The following is a 19,728-nucleotide window of genomic DNA, read 5'->3' on the forward strand; positions in this document are numbered from 1 at the left end:
AGCCCTGTTTAATACATAATAATCTTTCCAAGATTTCATTGACTTATGTATTCCAGAGAGTTAGCTTTAAGATTCCAGTCCTCACAATGATCTTCCCCATCCCAGCCTCAAGATTACCCTCCAGGTGCATTTCTCTGTGCAAGCTACACCGCCTCTAGCATTGGCCTACTTCTTGCTCTATATCTCCCTCTTTTCCACCATCAAGGAGTCTTCCTTCACCCTCGATATCCTCCCCATTTGGAACAGCTTTCCACAATATCTCTGCCTTATCATCTCTAAGCTAGTCTTCAAAGACTCCTTAAGAACCTTTTCCTCAATTCTACTCCTTTCCTTTTCTATCTTTAGCCCTGGGAATTCAACTCACGATCCATCAATTTTCATAGTACTTTGATAAGCAAGATGGGAATATGCCTTGTCTAAATTCACTAATTCCACCTCCTCGTGCTCTAGCATGACAGTAAGTGACAGAACATTTCTCCCATGGCTACTACTTTTGTGTTTCCCTAAGGTTTTTGTTTCCCTATGGCGTTTACCTCTTTACTGCCAGAGACCGTTACAGTGCCAATGCCAGCAGCTGATAATGTGCAAATATGCAGCTCACACTGCCTACATCGACACTGCAATATGACCTTCTTCTCTGCACTTAAAAGGAAGAATTGCCCTGGCAACAGCCGATGACCTATTAAAATCCCATGAGATCACAATCCTTCAGATGAGCGGGCTGAGTCTTACTGTGGTTGTTCTGAGCTAAAGTTTTAGGTATTAACTGCAGTTATCTTTCAATCATTTCTATGACACTATTTCTGATCAAGGCAATAACCACAACTTTCAAGTAAGTCAGCTATTGTAATTTTTTCAGCTTTAATATGGCCTCAGGTGATTTGACATTTTATTCTGTTGTCTGCCCACCAACTAACAATATCTAACAAAAGCTGATAGAGTGCCAATAGCTGTTACACATAAAAAACTAATCATAAACAGGTGTGACATCATAATTCAATTGCACACATGGCTCTGGCTGTAGGATTTTAGCTGTAGTTTCCGTCACTTGTTATGCAACACTTCCCAGATCGGTTCATTTAAAATCAAATTAAAATTACCATCTTCAATAATTTGCTTAGTTTGGTAACAACGTAAAAATGTCAGAGCAATGCAACTTGGTGCATCACTTCCTCAAAACTGAAAGGCTGGTTCAGAGCAAGATGCCAGAAGAAGATTTAGAATTGCTCCTAAGCAATTGTCATAGGAATGTGGAACACAAGTAGGCCGTTTAGCCCATCTAATCTGTTCTGCCCCCTGGTCCTAGGATCCCCAAATGGTGGCAATAATTGCTTCCCATCTACCCGATGGACTCTGGCCCCAGTCTTTGTTGGGACAGCTCCTAGGTTGCATTTCTACTGCCAAGGAAATTTCACATCAATGGTAAATGTAATGTCGCCATAGTCCCAGATGACCATAGGCTACTGTCCCCTTTGATGGGGAGAGCGGACCAAGGATCTCCACATCTCAGGCGAGGGGCAAGTTGAGAAGGCAGGACCTTCATGAATAACCTCAGCTGGTATGGGAATTGAATCCACGCCGTTAGCATCACAAACGAGCTGTTCAGCCAACTGACCTAAACCAACCCCCTTCATCGATGGGTGGGGAAATGAGTTGGCTGCTCACTAAAAGAAGGCAGATAAACCTGCAGATTTAAGGTTCAAATTCAGGGTGATTTTGTGACCTTACCAGTGGCCCATTAAAGGGTGGGGGGGGGGGGGGGGGGGGGTGGAGGCATTGAAGCCAGAGCTCTATTCCCCAAAGAGGGAGCTGTCAGCAGGAAGGGCCACTCCATCAACTGCAACAACAACTAGCCATCCAGAGGGATTTTCCTTGCGATCCAAGAGGCTTGCCTTCTTGGACACCTCTGAAATTTTATTTCAAACTTACTCCCCAAGAACCCCCCCATGTTGAGGCACTGTCACCCGGTAAAACTGCTGTGGCTTCCAAACTGCTGGACCTGTGATTGGGCTGGCCCGCAGTCCTGAATTGGATGGCGAACTCAGAAGCAGCCAATTAGGAATGTCACTGTACGTGCTTCACTGCTGCCAGTGTGGGTTCGGGTCCTCCATTTGGTCCTGACGTCAGAGGCTGAAGTCTGGGAAAATCTTCCCCTATATGTTTCCATTAATATCATGAAAACTTAATCATTTCATCCCTTAACCTTCTAATTCCCAGGGAATATTACCCTAGTTTATGTAATCTCTCTCCTCACAACTTAACCCTTGGAATGCAGGATTCATTGTCATTGAGAAACATCTGGAGTGTTGTGTACCATTTGTGTATTTGCCTTGTCCACAGGTTGGACAGTAGGAAGAAAGACACAAAACACTAACAATTTACAAAATAAATTTCTTAAATGTTATCTGCATTGTAAGAGCAATTTGAAATCAGTGTGTCAATGGGGATCTGATAGTAGGGGAGCATAACACTTTGGCATTTGCCCTTATGGACCTGCATTTAATTTAAGGCAAGTCAAGCTGAGAGCTTGACCATACAAATATCCAAATGAGGAGGAGTAGGCCACTTGGTTCCCATGATTGGCAGTTCAACTATATGGGGTGGGATATCACAGGTTGCTGCAGACCTCTTGGCTTTCAGATGGGAGAGTGGAGAACTTGGTGGATCTAGTTCAAGAGAGGAGAGGAGGGACATTCTCATCCCTTCAAATGGATCCCACAGAAAATTCGAGAAGTTTGTTGGGAGCTCATAAATCACATCAATGTTAAAATTTTAAAAGGGATTGAAAAGGTAAATGTAGACCAAATGTTTTCTCTTATGGAGCAATCCAGAACAAGAAGTCACAGGTAGAGGTTGAAAGGCGGTAGATTTAAAATTGAGATGAGAAGGAACTACTTCTCACAGAGGGTGGTGAATTTGTGGAACTCGCTGCCCCATAGTCCAGTGGAGTCTACATTGTTGAATGGTTTCAAGAGGGAGACAGATGTATTTCTGATTTTTAAAAAGGGATAAAGGGAAATGGGGAACAGATGAGAGGTGGATTTGAGACCAACCATGATCTAATTTAATGGCGGGCAGAGCAGGCTCGAAGGGCTGAATTTGCCTATTTCTGCTCCTAATTCCTATGTTCCTATATGCTGATCATCATTTCCATTTGCTTCAGTGGAGACATCATGGAGTCTACTACATTCCACTTGGTTCATCGCTTCCTCAAAAGGTGAGAAGATGGTCAACCAGAATCTTCTTCTGAATCCATGTCGAGTGCGTAAACTGGGTTGTTGTTGCATAGTAAGTCTCACAACACTCAATTTACAAAATAATGGTTGGAATGCAAGATTCTTGCCTTCAAACAACTGCAGAACCTCAAATAGACCATTGTCCGCAGCAGATTACCCAGCCTTCAGAACAGTGACCACAACACCACACAACCCTGCCACAGCGACCTCTGCAAGACGTGCCGGATCATCAACATGGATGCCATCATCTCACGTGAGAACACCATCCACCAGGTGCACGGTACATACACTTGCAACTCGACCAACGTTGTCTACCTGATACGCTGCAGGAAAGGATGTCCCAAAGCATGGTACATTGGGGCAGACGTTACGATAACGGATGTATGAACACCACTCGACAATCACCAGACAAGAGTGTTCTCTTCCTGTTAGGGAACACTTCAGCAGTCACGGGCATTCGGCCTCTGATCTTCGGATAAGCGTTCTCCAAGGCGGCCTTCATGACACACAACAGCGCAGAGTCGCTGAGCAGAGACTGATAGCCAAGTTCCGCACACGAGGACAGCCTCAACCAGGATCTTGGGTTCATGTCACACTATCTGTAACCCCCACGACTTGCCTGGGCTTGCAAAATCTCACTAACTGTCCTGGCTGGAGTCAATACACATCGCTTTAACCTGTGTTTAACCCTCTCTCCACTCACATTGTCTGTGCCTTTAAGACTTGATTACCTGTAAACACTCGCATTCCAACCATTATTTTGTAAATTGAGTTTGTGTCTTTATATGCCCTGTTTGTGAACTGAAATCCCACTCACCTGTTGAAGGAGCAGCACTCCGAAAGCTACCAAATAAACCTGTTGGACTTTAACCTGGTGTTGCGGGACTTTTTACTGTGTTTACCCCAGTCCAACGCCGGCATCTCCACATCATTGTTGTTACATAGGCAATCCTTAGGTTTAATCCTGATATATTTAATTATTTTGCATGGAATGGAAGAAAGAAAAATTGGTTTCTAGTTCACGTCTGTTTTTCTCCATTTGAAGATGGGCACTGCATCAGCTTGTTTTAAATCAACTCCCAATTATCCTCAGCGAAGAATATCACCTAATCCTGGAAATTTATTTGTTTTGAGCCCATTCAGCATGTCTAGGGTTTCCATCTCATTTAAAGTAAATTATTACTTGGTAAATATTTACCATTTCTCTATTTTTCCCTTGAACACAACATCCATTTGAGGGGATGAGATTATTCCTTCTCTCCTGCACCAAGATCTCCTCTTTGCCATCTTAAAACTAGAGGCTGTTTTATGCTGATTTCCACTTGCAAACCTTTTGTATCTTTTGTGGTTTTATCTCTTCCCTCACTGCCTTCTTCCTGCTGTGGTACTAAAAGGTTTGTTATGCTGAGACATGCTTTGATGTGCTTAGCCTCAGCTGCTATGGTTCTGTCTGGGGGCCAGTTCACATCTCTGATCACTCCTTTAGTGTTTCTGCATTTTTTTGTATCACGAAGATGAATACATACAAGTACAGAAACACTAAGTGAGGCTTTTCCTTCTTGCAATATTTAGACAGGCAATCCTTTCCTCTTTTTTCCCAATGCTGTTTACTAATCTTCCACCATCTTGGCAGCAGAGGTCCAGAGCACAATAGGCACCTGCCCACATGGACCGGAACTTAATTCAAGGCTCACCCTCATTTCTAGATTAGCTGATTGCTTGCTGTCTGTTCATTCCCTGCCCACCAAATACAAATGAAAGGGGCCCGAGATCGTAGCAGATTTCCCTGCTCTCTGCCACACTTACCAGCACTTCCATCATCTGCAAGGGGCAATATACCCTGTGAGGGTGAGCCTTGAATTACGTTCAAGGGCTTTGCAGCAGCATCCACTCCCTCCAGATTATTCAGACTTAGAGGCAGAATGTCTCTTTCTCAGCTAATGTCTTCAGGTCTTTGGATGTGTTTAACGTTAGACATATTTGCAACAATATTCCTTTTGCAGCATCACTGGGAGTTGCTCACCGACGGGACAGATTCGCTCTTGCTGCCAGGCATCCTGAGGGAAGCTGACCCTGTACCAAGGAAAATGGATCAGGGGTGTGGCAGACGCAGAAGAGCGGACAGAAGTACTCCCACCGTAAGAGAGAAATTCAGGCTTGTATCTCTGGACAATGTTCCTACAGTGGCTTTGTAGATTGAAACTGGAGGTGAGATAAATGACTAAATTAAAAGTAAAATGTGAATTCTTAAGAAAGAATAGAAAATGCTGGAAAAGCTCAGCGGATCTGGCAGCGTCTGTGGAGAGAGAAACATTTTGAGTCTGTTTGACTCTCCTTCAGAGTTTAAGAGGCAATATAAACGAGTGGAGGTCCCTGTAAGTCTCATTTCTTCTTCATTGCACCTAAAATTGTAATTCCTTAAGCTAATTTGATATAATGACTGTCCTCAATTTGTTGTTTATATGGCGGGCCCGTAATCATCAAGAATGCAATATTCAGTTTATTCCCGCATTATGGAAGGTTTGAATGCAAATAACTAGCAAATATGTGTTTTATTCCTTTCTGAAATAAAGTAGATACTCTATTGACTGCGCTACTTAATATGTGCAGTTAGATAACCATTCAGTTAATCTTTATATATTCAGCTCAACTCCTTCTCAGACAGATTTGTTGACAGAGACTTTCTAGTTGCACTGAGAATTATATATGATGAATTGTTTTACTGCTTTATTGCTGTCTTCTGGCTGTGTCTACACAGTTAATAGCAGGAGCGGCAGAAACTCAATCCATCATGTGCAAATACAAAAGAAATAGATTGTTTTTCATTATGTTACAGAAAAAAACTATTTCAGACACAAAATATGGCTATTTCAATGTTAAGTCATGGATTTTCATGCCTGAATAGACAGTATGGGTTGTAAGCCATAGTGAAATCTTTCTATTAATTTATATTTCATTTAGCTTGTGTTATGATCTCCAACTGATGATTGTTCAATTTTTAAAATAAATTCCAAATGATCCCAGACAAACGTCTATGAAGTCACATTGAGCTAGTTCCATACAATAATATGAAAACTACTGCTAGACTATTAAATTTTGTTTGTTGGCTGCAATCTCACAGCTTTAGTACAATTGGCTTGGCGCCAGCCACCAAAACAATTTCCTCTTTCACCTCAACTGAAGAACAATCAATAGTCTGTAGTAACTAAACTCTTTTAAGTGTGCAGCGAAGTGTTTTTCCCCATTTTTCTGATCTATTTATTGGCTGGTTGGATGAGGATGGGTAACCTACTTTCAATTGCTGACACAGGCTAAATATATCAGGAAATGAATTGAAATGGCCTTGACCACCTCCAGCAGCATAAAATTTATACCTCAGTTATAAAGTGGACTGGAGGCCAAACTAATGTTTCACCCCATTGTGGTGTTGAGAATGTTGGAACTTCAGTTAGCCCTGCTGCCCTGGCCGCCATATATTTTACCTACAAGCTTCCTGGCAGAAGCTTGCACATTATCATAATTTCCAAACAACTTAACAACAATTTCTGGAGGAATGCAGACAGAATAGGCACAAGACACAATGCAACAGGAGAGTGCCAAAAATCATGCACTGAAATAAATCTGCAACCTTGCAAAACATGAAGCATTTAATTGGATGTAAGGACCACCAAATTTGCTTCATTACGTTGCTCACTAAGAATCGAGTTACAGGAATTTCCATCTCCTGCTGTTGATCCACAAACAACATAAGCACCAATTACATTTCTATTGATCACATCTGTGAAAGCATACTTCTTCTTTCATTAATGCCTGTATCGTAACAAGGTCAGAGATCTCTGTTCCTCCACTACAAGATTTTGCGTCACCTTATCCATTGATATGTGCTGCCTAATTTTATGTCAGCCTTAGCTCAGCGGTAGTTACTCTCACCTCTGGGTCAAAATGCTGCAAGTTCAAGCCACTCCAGAGATTTGATTATATAATCTAAGCCGACAATTCAGCGCAGTAATGAGAAATGCTGCAAATTGGAGGTGCTCCCTTTCAAATTATACATTAGCCTGAGTTTTGAGAGTGGACCAACTTTGGTATGTTATTTGCTGACTGAAGCAAAATGCTGAGAACATCAGTACAGAGCCATCTTGAATTCTAAAAACAGCAAAAATTTCAGAAACGGACATTACACTACATGTTTCTTGCAGCATCCATGGTCTATCTAATCATATTAAGATCTCTTCCACAATGCTGCATCATTTCTCCTTCCTTTAGATCCTCTCCACTGTATCACCAAAAGTGAGTGCTTCAATTAAGCATTCCACTGTTTTTAACATGTTGATCCTATTCATCAACATAACAAGGGAATAATGCTCTTTTACTGAAAACTTGGCGAAAACCCAAGATCAATGAAAATCTGCCACTTAAAAAAATATCTGCGGCTATGTTAAACATTAATTTTGCTGTGCAAATAGCTTAAAAAACTTGCACTCAAGTTCCTTCTTTTCCAATCTGATTCAATTTTATTCATGAACGACTGAGCTGAGACTGGATTTCAAGAAAATTTGCAACAATTGTAAATGATTTAATTTCTGACTTCTTCTGAAAACTATAATATGTGTTCCAATATCAGCAGCAAACAAAACTGACAAAACTTCAACAATGGGGAGCTCAGCACGAGTGCAAAAGACAAAGCTCAAATATTCACAACCATCTTGGCAACCAAAAGTTCCAAGAAGGTGATCCATCTTAGCCACCTGCTGAGGTTCCCACTCTCACAGGTGCTAGTCTTCAGCTAATTCAAAACACTGCACAGATATCAAGGAACAGCTGAGCACACATGGTACAGAAAGGGATATGGGCTCTGACAACATATTGGCAACAGAGCTGAAGGCTTATGTTCCAGAGCTAGCTGTGCCCTAGCCAAGCTGTTCCAATGCAGCTACGACATTGGCATCTGACTGACAAAGTGGAAAATTGCCCACGTATGTCCTGCCTACAAAAAGCAGAACAAATCCAATCCAGCAAAATAACACCGCATTTGACTACTCTCAAAAAATCAACAAAGCATTGGAAGGGGTCATCAACAGTGCTATCACCGATGTCTATTTTGGATCAGCCAGAATGACCCAGCTCCAGATCTCTATTATAACTTTGGTCCAAACACAGACAAAAGAGCTAATTCCAGAAGCAAGATGAGAATGACTGTCCTGGACAGCAAGACAGTATTTAGCTTAGTGTGGCAGCAAGAAGTGCTACTAAAATTGAAGTTAGTGGGGATCAGGGAGAAAACTCTATTGGTGAGAGTCATACATTGAAAAAAGGAAGATGGTGGTGGTTGCTGGAGGCCAATCATCTCAGCCCTAGGATATCACTGTAGGATTTCCTCAGAACAATGCCCTCGCACTACCCGTTTTCAGTTCCTCCATCAAAATGTCTTAAGTAGGAATGTTCTTTTTTTAATTCATTCGTGGGACATGGGCATTTCTAGCTGGTCAGCATTTATTGTCCATCCCTAGTTGCCCTTGATTAATACAACTGAGTGGTTTGCTAGGCCATTTCAGAGGGCTGTTTGAGAGACAACTACATTGCTGTGGCTCTGGAGTCACATGTAGGCCAGACCAGGTAAGGACAGCGGATTTCCCTCCCTAAAAAGGACATTAGTGAACCAGATGGGTTTTTCCAACAATCGCAATGGTTTCATGGTCATCAATAGATTCTTAATTCCAAATTTTTTTATTGCATTCAAATTCCACCATCTGCCATGGGATTCAAACCTGGGTTCCCAGAGCATTAGCTGAGTTTCTAGAGATACTATCTCTAGGCCATCGCCTCCTTTAGGCCACTGATGATTGCACAGAGTTTGATTCAATTCACCAATCCTCAGATAATCAACAACATTCAAGCTTGGGCTGATAGGTGGCAAGTATCATTTGTGTCACACAAGTGCCAGGCTATAATAATTTCCCATGATAGAGGTCCAGATTTCCAGCTGCAAGTTGGGTGTGCAAAGTCCAGAGAATTCCCAGCCCCGCAAACCTGACTTCAAAAAACGGATGCCGCTGTCCAGTCCAGAGCAGTGAGTTAAATTCTATTTTGGGGCAGGAACCCCAGAAGAACGGAGGAGGCTGCAGGATGCTGAGGCCTGTTTCAGGGTTCCAAGACGGTGTTCAAAATATTTGAAAAGAGAATAAAGCATAAAGGGTGGGATTTTTTGGCCGTGCTTGCCTAAGACCGGAAAATCCTGCCCGAGGTCAATGGACCTTTGTAAGGTCCGCCCCTGTCCACTACGATTCCCATGGTGGGCGTGACGGGAAGATTCCATCCAAAACCAGTCCTCACCCCTCCGACACATGCCCCATCCATACCACCTCATGCTCCCATCCCCACAGCCCTGCATACCTGCCATGCCAACCTATGCCCCTGTACCTGCCCCCATGGTCATCAATTCCCTCCATGCCACCTATGCCCCTAAACCTATTCCAATGGCACCTCATGCCCCCCATGCCAAGCCATGACCCCCTATACTTGGACCCTTATAGCCTCCATGCCAACTTAATCGCAGCTCATGCAAACTCATACCCTCCATCTTGTGCCCTTACACCTGTCACGTTAACTCAGCTTGTATCCATCATGGTCAGACCTCAGGACCCATGCAGAGCTGAATTAAAATGAAATTCTATAAATAAAATTCCAACTGTATTGCAGAATTGTAAATTCATTTACAGGATGCGGACATCGCTGGCAGAGCAGTATTTATTGCCCATCTCTGGTTGTCCCTGGGAGCATGATGGTGAGCTGCTTTTGTGAACCTCTGCAGTCCCCGAGGTATAGGTACGCCCACGGTGCTCCAGGGAGGAAATTCCATAATTTTGGCCCAACGACAGTGAAGGAACAGCGATATATTCCCAAGTCAAGATGTGAGTGATTTGGAGGGAAACCTTCAGGTGGTGGTGTTCCCAGGTATCTGCTGCCCTTGTCCTTCTAAATGATTTGATTTATTATTGTCACATGTATTAGTATACAGTGAAAAGTATTGTCTCTTGCATGCTATACAAAGCATACCATTCATAGAGAAGGAAAAGAGAGAATGCAGAATGTAGTGTTACAGTCATAGCAAGGATGTAGAGAAAGATCAACATAATGAGAGGTAGGTCAATTCAAAAGCCTGATGGCAGCAGGGAAGAATCTGTTTTTGAGCTGGTTGATACATGACCTCAGACTCATGTATCTTTTTTCCAATGGAAGAACTGGAAGAGAGTATGTCCTGGGGGCGTGGGGTCCTCGATTATGCTGGCTGCTTTTCCGAGGCAATGTGAATTGTAGACAGTGTCAATGGATGGGAGGCTGGTTTGAATGGTGGGCTGGGCTTCATTCACGACCCTTTGTAGTTTTTTGTGGCCTTGGACAGAGCAGTAGCCATACCAAGCTGTGATACAACCAGAAAGAGCGCTTTCTATGGCGCATGTGTAGAAGTTGGTGAGAGTTGTAGCGGATATGTCAAATTTCCTTAAGGAGGCATTGGTGGGCTTTCTTAACTATAGGTCTGCATGGAGTGACCAGGACAGGTTGTTGGTGATCTGGACACCTAAAACCTTGAAGCTCTCGACCATTTTTACTTCGTCCCCATTGATGTAGACAGGGGCATGCCCTCCACTACACTTCCTGAAGTTGATGACTATCTCCTTTGTTTTGTTGACATTGAGGCAGAGATTATTGTCATTGCACCAGTTCACCAGATCCTCTATCTCTTTCCTGTAGTGTCTCGTCATTGTTTGAGATCTGACCCACAACGGTGGTGTCATCAGCAAATTTGAAAATAGAGTTGGAGAGAAATTTGGCCATTCAGTCAAAGGTGTATAAGGAGTATAGTAAGGGGCTGAGGACACAGCATTGCGGAGCACCGGTGTCGAGGATGATTGTGGTGGAGGTGTTGTTGCCTATCCTTACTGACTATGGTCTGCGAGTTAGGAAGTCTAGGATCCAGTTGCAGAGGGAGGAGCCGAGGCCCAGGAAGTTTGGAGATGAGTCTCGTAGGAATATGGTTTTGAAGGCTGAGCTGTAGTCTATGAATAGGAGTCTGACATAGGTATCTTTGTTATCTAGATGGTTCAGGGTAGTGGTCCTGAGCTTGGAAGGTATTGCCTGAGGAACCATCTTGTAGATGATACAAGTAGCTACAGCTGTTCGTCAATGGTAGAGAAATTGAATGTTTGTGGAAGGGGTTGCAATCAAGCGGGTTGCTTTGTCCTGGATGGTATTAAGCTCCTCACCTTTAACTTGCTCTGGTATCCACAGTATTTATACGGCTAGTCAAATTCAATTTCTGGTCAATGGTAACCCCAAGGATGTTGAGTGGAGGATTCAGCAATGGTGATGTCATTGAATGTCAAGGGGCAATGGTTAGATCATCTCTTGTTGGAGATGGTCACTGCCTGGCGCTTGTGTGGCACAAATGTCACTTGCCACTTGTCAGCCCAAGCCTGGGTATTGTCTGGGTTTTGCTGCCCTTATGATGAAGCAACTGAAGTTGGTTGGTCCTAGGAAGGAATTTTGGAACTCTACTTCTTTTCTGTAGGAAGGAACTTTGGGACTCTCTAAGTGTGATAGGTTTTAAATAAAACTTAGGCTCTTTAATTTGCTTCTAATGACCATGTATGTAAATAAGCGAAAGTGTAATAGTTTATCACCACCATTTTGTGGCCCTTTGTGTTTGTATGCATTTCCAATACAGTCAAGCAGGAATAATCATAGAATCCCTACAGTGTAAAAGGAAGCCATTTGGCCCATTACGCTTGCAGCGACAACAATTCCACCCAGGCCCTATCCCTGTAACCCCATTTATTTACCCTGCTAGTCCCCCTGACACTAAGGGGCAATTTAGCATGGCCAATCAACCTAACCTGCACATGTTTGGACTGTGGGAGGAAACCCATGCAGACATGGGGAGAATGTGCAGGCTCCACACAGACAGTGACCCAAGGCCGGAATTGAACCCGGGTCCCTGGTGCTGCGAGGCAGCAGTGCTAACGATTGGACCACCAAACTAATCATCAATCGGTATTCGGATTTACAGTAGCACATTTGTCTCTTTTCTGCTCTGCAAAAATATCATAGTTTAGCAATTCTCTCACTGAACAAATTTGGTTGGAGAAGCTTCCAGCACAGCAGTAGAAGAATTGAAATGATTGTTTTTGCTGAGAAATAGTTTTTAAAAGCCAGTCTTAAATAAAATGCAGTTTATACAGGTGGTGGACTGACCTTTGAGGATAGATGAATCAATGGGAACTATTAGGTAACTTGGAGAGCACAGCCGTGAGCAAGAGTTTTTCAGTGCATATGTGGAACTGCTCAAAATGTATTTCACTGCAAATCATGTTAATTGATATTCTTGATAATCTCACTGTTAATCAGGCAGGGGGGGTAAAAGGAAGATATTTCTGGCTGAAGCAGACCCAGGAGTTTATGAATCTCTCCATAATATGCTCACTCTTGCTAAGCCAAAGACTGCATCACTGTCAGATATTTTGTGTAAATCTGAGTAGCACCACAGTCCCAAGCTATTGGGAACTGCATAAAACTATTGGTTTGGAACCAGGAATCAGTTACCCAGTGAGGACTTGAGACTTTATTATGACCATCCATTGTAATTTTGGAGAATTTCAAGTGAGAGTTTTGCAGGAGATATTTGTGTGTGGTTTAAAAAGTGAATGCATTCACAGTAAGTTGCTAACATTGCCAAAGGTAACTTTCAATATAGTTGATTGACAAACAGCATTGCCCCTAGACATGGTGGAACGTGACTCTCAGAACATAGAACATTACAGAACATTATGAACTGCACAGTACAGGCCCTTCGGCCCTCGATGTTGCACCGACCAGTGGAACCAATCTAAAGCCCATCTAACCTACACTATTCCAATATCATCCATATGTTTATCCAATGTCCATTTAAATGCCCCCAATGTTGGCGAGTCCACTACTGTTGCAAGCAGGGCATTCCACGCCCTTACTACTCTCTGAGTAAAGAACCTACCTCTGACATCTGTCCTATATCTATCACCCCTCAATTTAAAGCTATGTCCCCTCGTGCTCGCCATCACCATCCGAGGAAAAAGGCTCTCACTGTCCACCCTATCTAATCCTCTGATCATCTTGTATGCCTCTATTAAGTCACCTCTTAACCTTCTCTCTAACGAAAACAGCCTCAAGTCGCTCAGCCTTTCCTCATAAGACCTTCCCACCATACCAGGCAACATAGAACATAGAACAGTATGGTAAATAGAACATCCTGGTAAATCTCCTCTGCACCCTTTCCAATGCTTCCACAACCTTCCTATAATGCGGTGACCAGAACTGTACGCAATACTCCAAGTGCGGCCGCACCAGAGCCTTGTACAGCTGCAATATGACCCCATGGCTCCGAAACTCAATCCCTCTACCAATAAAAGCCAACACACCGTACTCATGATAAGTCAGAGTTAATAACTGCAAGCTGGCTGCTGAAGTAATTAAGTTGTAACTTAGTCTGAAGTCCCGAACAATAGCAGTTAGTAGTGACACCGGTATAACAAAGTCCTGTTACCGGTTCTAAGGCCAACCGTGTGCATAGAATTGTCCATTTCTGAAGACAGAGTGCTACCACCGCAAGTAGAACAATCATCTTGCCAAGGCTCGTTGAAAATATGTAAATGGAGAAAATGATGGCTGGAGGAAAGTTTAAGTTGTCCTTGATCAGAATTGCTAGAAACTGAAGGCAAGGCAGTTGGTAAACTTTATCCTTTATTGATCATTCCTCTAACTATATACAGGATAAGACGTAGCACAAGGTTTCACATAGAACTATCTTTCAGCAGACTCTGTTGTCACATGATCTTACATTACAGATTTGTCCCCCCGTCTATTTGTATTAACCCCTTATACTCCAAATAGCACACAAGTTCAATTGGGACAAGCATTTTCAGGTAGAAGCTAAATTCACAACACAAGTCAAGATGATTGCCAAGTACCCTTAGGTGTTTAGTGAAATCGGCAAACTGATTTAAGGGCACAAGACAATGTACAGGTCCAGAGGAATGCAAAGCTAGACCTTAACCAATGTGCTATGCTCCAAAAGCAAATATAGAGCAAAGACTGAAATTACTTGAGACCGAAGACATTTTTTGCTTAAGGAAAACAAAGTAACTGGCACATAGTGGTAGTATATGGGAATTATTAGGTAACCATAAATCAGGTATTGGAATGTAATCCACCTAATACTTTGCCAAGTGTGGGGGATTTGTTCACAATGCTGTCTGGATGCTGGATTTTTTCAAAGTTAGATCTGTGAAATGACTATTTGCAACTTGAGTTAGTCGATGAGTCTTAAGTCATACTTGACTATTAATACACATGGGGATTTTTCAGTTTTATAGGCTGCCAATTGGTCTCTCTTCAGCCCCCAGAATTTTCCAAGGGGTGATGAACAAAATTTTGCTAGGAATTATTGGTAGTTCATACAATGTTTGTACATTACCATGTGTCCAAAAAGATGAAGCTAGCATGTGATACCTCTCCACATGCACTCACCTGATGAAGGAGCAGCATTCTGAAAGCTCGTGATTTCAAATAAACCTATTGGACCATTTATATAGACGGTCTGGAGGAGGGGACTGAGTGTAGGGTAACAAAGTTTGCAGATGACACAAAGATAAGTGGAAAAGTGAATCGTGTGGAGGGCGTAGAAGGTCTGCAGAGAGATTTGGACAGGCTGAGTGAGTGGGCGAGGATCTGGCAGATGGAGTATAATGTTAACAAATGCGAGGTTATTCACTTTGGAAGAAATAATAGCAAATTGGATTATTATCTAAATGGAAAGAAATTACAACATGCTGCTGCGCAGAGGGACCTGGGGGTCCTTGTGCATGAGACGCAAAAACCCAGTCTGCAGGTGCAACAGGTGATCAAGAAGGCAATTGGGATGTTGGCCTATATCGCAAGGGGGATATAATATAAAAGCAGAGATGTCTTGCTGCATCTGTACAGGGCATTGGTGAGGACGCAGCTGGAAAACTGTGTGCAGTATTGGTCCCCTTATTTGCGGAAGGATATATTGGCCTTGGAGGGAGTGCAGAGAAGGTTCACCAGGTTGATACCAGAGATGAGGGGTGTTGATTATGAGGAGAGACTGAGCAGATTGGGTTTGTACTCCTAGAGACCTATAAGATAATGAAGGGGCTGGATAGGGTAGAGATGGAGAGATTCTTTCCACTTAGAAAGGAAACTAGAACTAGAGGGCACAGCCTCAAAATAAAGGGGGGTCAGTTTAGGACAGAGTTGAGGAGGAACTTCTTCTCTCAGAGGGTGGTGAATCTCTGGAATTCTCTGCCCACTGAAGTGGTGGAGGCTACCTCGTTGAATATGTTTAAATCACGGATAGATGGATTCCTGATCGGTAAGGGAATTAGGGGTTATAGGGATCAGGCAGGTAAGTGGAAGTGATCCACTTCAGATCAGCCATGATCTTATTGAATGACGGGGCAGGCTCGAGGGGCTAGATGGCCTACTCCTGCTCCTATTTCTTATGTTCTTATGGACTTTAACCTGTGATACTTCTTACTGTCTCCATATGGAGTCAGTGCTTTGATTTTGTGTGTGAATAATGGTGGGAAGAGACTGATTGCATTTGCCTCATGCAATCTCGGTGCCAATGAGTGCAGTTATGTTCAGACAGAATATGAAGCATTGCCTTTGATTTTTCGATTAAAAAGATTTCTGAAAGTTTAGGTCAAGAAATAAGATATTCACTTAGGAAAAGGAAACCAGTGGTTTAAGTTGAATTTGTAAATAGATGACAAACAAGAAATGTATTTAAGTTTAAGCATTACTCACTTTTTCAGTGAGGAACATAATAGTGTAATAGTGCCATAGCGCCCTCTTGTAGCCATCTGTGTATATGTATATAGGGTCAAATTGGAATAAACTTGTTTTAATTGGTACATGTGGCACACTGTCTTTTTTCCGTCCTTCAAATATATCACAAATAAACTTTGGTTCTTTATTTTGCTCTTGACTACCATGTATGTAAATAAACTGCTGCAAGAAAGTATACCATTGGTAAAATTATTTCTTTGCCAATAGTATGAAATATGCTCAGAGTAAATCAGTAGCCATTGTATACCACACTTGATTTCCTTTTCCAATCAGGTGCTGTGAAAATGGATTGGCAGTCCACTCTCTGAGCACCTTTCACACAACTCATGACAACCAAGTTCATCCCTTACAATGTCTTAGTTATTTTTCCATGTTATTTTATTAAATCTGTTGGCTTTTTCCTTACTATACCATGTAATATCCAGAATGTTTGAATAAATGAGAGAGAATATCTACCTCCAGACATAAAACTGAAATTTCCCAATGCAAAACTAATCATCCTCATCAGCCTCACAAAAGTTAACAAAAAGCACCACCGGAATTTAATTTGCATATTATAACCAAATATGGGGTTTTCCATTTTTTACATTGCTAACCATCTCCTTTTCCCTCCTGAATAGTGTTTCCTTATTAACAAGCAGAGGACAATTAAGTGGTCACCTATGTCTGAATCAGCAAAGCGATCAAGAAGGACCTTCAAGTGAAAGGAAACACTGACGATAGGGGATTAGTTATAGGAACTGGTGGAGCTTCATTTTGGATTTTTTAACTTGAACACAATGACTAGAAGCCAGTGAAATGTTGATCAAGAAGAGGAAATTCAACAATCAGCAGTTGAGTCAGGGGGAACTGGTAGTGAAGGCATGAATCATGAACTGGGAGGGAGAGGTGACCACCACTAGATCCTTTCCTCATACATTGAGTACAAAAAACATTAACCCTTCAGGTACAAAATACATTGAATATAAAAAACATTAACCCTTTCCCTTCTTCACCGCGGACAGTCACCCGAGGCCGGGGTCGGACCCGAGTCCCTGGCACTGTGAGGCAGCAGTGCTAACCCACCTTACCGCCCACTCCTCCACCACATACTATTATCGGACTTGATGCTGGATAAATACTGGAAAAGGAAGGGAAGGGTTTGTAGGGTTTTGTGATGATGTTTCTGGACGGCACAGTAGCACAGTGGTTAGCACTGCTGCTTCACAGCTCCAGGGACCTGGATTCGATTCCCGGCTTGGTTCACTGTCTGTGTGGAGTTTGCACATTCTCCTCGTGCCTGCGTGGGTTTCCTCTGGGTGCTCCGGTTTCCTCCCACACTCCAAAGATGTGCGGGTTAGGTTGATTGGCTATGCTAAAATTGCCCCTTAGTGTCCTGCGATGCGTAGGTTAGAGGGATTAGTGGGTAAAATATGTAGGGATATGGGGGTAGGGCCTGGGTGGGATTGTGGTCGGTGCAGACTCGATGGGCCGAATGGCCTCTTTCTGTACTGTAGGGATTCTATGATTCCTGTCAAGCAAGTCTCTAGCAGACTTTCCACTGCTCCTACAGGATGGACTACCACCGGTCTTCAGCAGATACCCTGTTAGCTACATTAGAGACAAGAGACAGAAAAACCAATTGGTTTTCCTGACCTGCCCCACTACAATATTTCAAATTCATCACCTGGTGGGGTGGTAGGTGCAGGGAGTTCCCTATGCTGATTTCAGAGGTACAAATCAATAGCAAGGTCTCCTTGCCCTATTTCTTCCTTCCACGGCGGCCATCCTATCTAATTTCAGGTGATAAAGCAGAGTAAAATCCAGGTCTGAGTTTTGGTTTAACAGAAACACATTACTGCTTTTTGTAGCTTCAATTTAGGATTGATGGTATTTGATGAGAGTTATGATATGTGAGTCTTTGTAAATAAATATTTTAAAAGTAGATACAAAAAAAAACTAGATTACTGCTGTTAATCCAAAATCCTTTTGGCTTGATACAAGTAAGAATTATCTATGTATACATGCACAAATCATTGAAGATGGCAGGACAGATTGAGAGAGTGATCAATAAAGCATACAGAATCCTAGACTTTATAAATGGGATTTATAAAGTACAAAAGTAAGGAAATTATGATAAATCTTATTTAAATAACTGGTTTGGTCTTAACTGGAGTATTGCATCCAGATCTGGGCACCAAACTAACAAAAGTATGCATAGAGTCATAGAGGTTTACAGCATGGAAACTGTCCCTTTGGCCCAACTTGTCCATGCCACCCTTGTTTTTTTTTAAAACCCCGAAGTTAATCCCAATTGCTCGCGTCCCTCTATACCCATCGTACCCATGTAACTATCTAAATGCTTTTTAAAAGATAAAATTGTACCCGCCTCTACTCCTACCTCTGGCAGCTTGTTCCAGACACTCACCACTCTATATGAAAAAATTGCCCCTCTGGACACTTTTGTATCTCTCCCCTCTCACCTTAAACCTATGCCCACTGGTTTTAGACTCCCTTACCTTTGGGAAAAAATATTGACTTGTCTATGCCCCTCATTATTTTATAGACCTTTATAAGGTCACCCCTCAGCCTCCTACGCTCCAGAGGAAAAAGTCCCAGTCTATTCAGCCTCTCCTTATAACTCAATCCCGGTAGCATCCTAGTAACTCTTTTCTGCACTTTTTCTAGTTTAATAATATCCTTTCTATAATAGGGTGACCAGAATTGCACACAGTATTCCAAGTTTGGCCTTACCAAGGTCTTGTACAACTTCAGCAAGACGTCCCAACTCCTGTATTCAATGTTCTGACCGATGAAACCAAGCATGCCGAATGCCTTCTTCACCACTCTGTCCACCTGTGACTCCACTTTCAAGGAGCTATGAACATGTACCCCTAGATCTCTTTGTTCTGTAACTCTCCCCAACGCCCTGCCATTAACTGAGTAAGTCCTGCCCCGGTTCAATCTACCAAAATGCATTACCTCGCATTTGTCCAAGTTAAACTCCATCTGCCATTCGTCAGCCCACTGGCCCAATTGATCAAGATCCCGCTGCAATTGGAGATAACCTTCCTCACTGTCCACCAATCTTGGTGTCATCTGCAAACTTACTAACCATGCCCCCTATATTCTCATCCAAATCATTAATATAAATGACAAATAACAGGGGGCCCAGCACTGATCCCTGAGGCACACCACTGGTCACAGGCCTCCAGTTTGAAAAACAACTCTCTACAACCACCCTCTGGCTTCTGTCAAGAAGCCAATTTTGTATCCAGTTAGATACCTCACCCTGGATCCCGTGAGATTTAACTTTATGCAACAACCTGCCATGTGGTACCTTGTCAAAGGCCTTGCTAAAGTCCATGTAGACAACATCAACTGCACTGCCCTCATCTACCTTCTTGGTTACCCCTTCAAAGAACTCAATTAAATTTGTGAAACATGATTTTCCACTCACAAAGCCATGCTGACTGTCCTTGCATCTCTAAATGCCTGTAGATCCTGTCTCTCAAAATACCTCCCAACAATTTACCCACCACAGATGTGAGGCTAACTGGCCTGTAGTTCCCAGGCTTTTCCCTGCAACCCTTTTTAAACAAAGGCACAA

The 19,728-nt window shown here is 42.7% G+C and overlaps 1 long non-coding RNA gene across 2 annotated transcripts in view; it reads right to left on the bottom strand.

Moving 5' to 3' along the window:
• The window catches only part of LOC144510078 (uncharacterized), a 128,152-nt gene that overhangs the window by 42,474 nt on the left and 65,950 nt on the right, over positions 1 to 19,728 (bottom strand). The gene's annotated exons all lie outside the window — the stretch shown is intronic.

This window comes from Mustelus asterias, chromosome 2 (genome assembly GCF_964213995.1).
Source record: "Mustelus asterias chromosome 2, sMusAst1.hap1.1, whole genome shotgun sequence".
NCBI classification, from domain to species: Eukaryota; Metazoa; Chordata; class Chondrichthyes; order Carcharhiniformes; family Triakidae; genus Mustelus; species Mustelus asterias.